The sequence below is a fragment of the Acanthisitta chloris genome, unplaced genomic scaffold, assembly GCF_000695815.1.
Source record: "Acanthisitta chloris isolate BGI_N310 unplaced genomic scaffold, ASM69581v1 scaffold8483, whole genome shotgun sequence".
Lineage (NCBI taxonomy): Eukaryota > Metazoa > Chordata > Aves > Passeriformes > Acanthisittidae > Acanthisitta > Acanthisitta chloris.
This window is the reverse complement of record NW_008666562.1, coordinates 39805-42377: the sequence shown is the minus strand read 5'-3', so window position 1 is coordinate 42377 and position 2573 is coordinate 39805.

Genomic DNA, 2573 nt, shown 5'->3' with positions numbered 1-2573 from the left:
CGCCCTCTCGCATCCTCCACTACCTCTGCTCTCTAAGAAACTCAAACTAGGCAAAGAGGGTGGGTTTGGTTTTCATCACACAAGCAGCTCCACACCAGTTCCACTCTTTGGCATGGCAGGACCCACCAGGACACCCAGTGCTGCAGCCCTAAGGATCCTCCTCAGAGCTGGAGTGCTCAGCAGCCTCCAGGACACGCAGCTCCCTCTGGCCCTGCCGGAGCTCCTGGTGCCTCATTGCCTCTGAGATCACAGATCTGTTTACTGCCAAGGCTGCTCCAGACAAAGAACCTCCTACCAAACTGAGTTTCGTGCCCTCCACACGACACACGTATTAAAGCTGCAGCCCAGATAATTCTTTTTAACCCTTTCGTCGCTGCCCTTTCTCCAGGTGCAGAGTTTCGAATCTCAACCCTGGAGTGATCTTACGACTAAAACGGATCCTGAAATCTTCTGGTTGAGGATGGCACATCACCAGAAAGGAGACACCAGAGTGCTCCCACCAACACTGCACAAACTACTTCCAACTGCCAAAGGCAACATAAAAAAAGCAGCAGGTTTTTATTGATTTGTTTGTGCTGGTCCTAACCCACCAGGCTGCAGATGGCAATAGAGATTGAGAACACCATTCAAGTTCATAATTAGATTTCTTTTCTTTTTACTTTCTGCAGTATTTTTTTTTATGCCTGTTGTAATTTAGCAGGCGGATCGTGCCACACGACAGAACATATATTTGTCAGGCATGGGCCAAGAAGTGATTGTGGAGCAGGCAATTAAAATTATGTACAGCAGGATGACTTTTTGCAGCTCCTACAAATCTAATGAGCGTTCTGGAGAGCCAGGGCTGAGGCTGCTCAGGTCCCTCAGCCCCACATGGCAACAGAGTGTGCTTGGATCATCCCACAGCATTTACATTGCCAGTTAATTACTTGCTGAAGCACTTGGAGCTGCCACACCATGCACATCCCAGGGGTGACACCAGCACCCAGTGCAGCACCAGACTCCCCTGGAGCACAGATCCACTGCCCAAACTCCAGCAAACCTCCCAGCAGCTCCACACCCCAATTCCCAGCCTGGATAATTTCTCCAGCTCTTGGGCTGGTGATTTGCTCCAGCACAAAGGGGCTGGGGGGGCACCTGAGGTACCCAATGCCCCTGTGAAGCTGCATCAAAGCTCTTTTGGCCACCGTGGTCCTTCCTTATGTGTTTTGGACACCTCACCATCACACAGCTCCTGCCACCACTCTGTGCCCAGCATAGCAACCTCTGGCTGGCAAGAGCAGCTTACCTGCCAAGCACTTCTCCCCCCAAACTCTTCTGTTGCCATGATAACCTGAGTGAAGCCTTTTATTTACCCAGCAATATCCTACCAAAGGTCACAAAGAGCCACTTTTAATTAGACATCACCACTTCCCAGTCCATAACCTGCTGCTGCCAACAGGCTGAAGTATATCCTGCAGATTAGGAGCTAATTTTGAAGGTGTTTACCACCTGCATGCCAACACCAGCACCACCAGCCTCTTGCCAGCAGCTCTGTGGCTTCCAAAGGTCTGTTTCTACTGAGGAGAGTTTCCAGACATTGCAAGGTTCTTCTTTGCTTCTCTTTTTGTTGCCTCCTCTGGGCCACTTGTGTCTCAGGCTCCCAAAACCAAAGCAGAGTAAGTCCTAAGGGGATGCAAGTGAGCTCCAAGCTAATGATACCATCACCTCATCTCCTCAGCACAGCAACAGTTTGAGCCTGAGCTGCCAAAACCTGGCACCAAGAGAGGAAATCCTGGAATACATCAGTCAAGTTTTGCATTTGAAATTTGAATTTTCCTTAAGGAGATTTCAACAGACAAAATAACACCTCGACCAAACCCTTTGAAAAAGGTTAATGCCCAATTGAGAGCTTGTAACAGAGAAATCAATAATAAAATTCAATTATTTGGGGGGGAAAAGATAATTTTATTACAAAGGTAATAGCAAGAACTTTTTACTTTTAAATTTAAAGTCACCTTGGGTCAATCGTTTACCTTGATTTACATAGCAGAGGATTTCAGGCTTGCTGGGTACCACTAACAGGAGAGCCTGGTATTAGCATCCAGACTCCTAACAAATATTCCTTCAGAACAACAAAACCAGATGTTTCTTGCACCTCAAAACCTTGAATTTATGCCACATGCACTGTATATTGTCCAACACAAGGCTGGAAAACACTCAACAACTGTCACAGCTGAAAATCCAAACGCTGCTTTTTCCACTCAGGGACTCTTTGCTCCCACTTTTCCTCTCCCACATCCACACAAGTACAGTTGTTGAAATACAAGATTTTCACTCTTGTGTCCCATTGAGAAGCTCCTGCTTTGGAGAGGACAGACCCATCCCCAGGTGCTGTGGCTCCCACTGCTCCTTCCAGAGGACAGAGGGACACGAGCACAGAGAGATGCACCAGCACAACCTCCTGGGCTGGGCACAACATCCTCTTTCCAGCTGCATCAGACCAAAATGGTCCTTGAAGGCCAAACTGCTCCTCAAGTCAAGTTTCCACCCCCAGGCTGAGCAGCAGAGGTAAGTGCCCCCCATGCCCCCAGGGA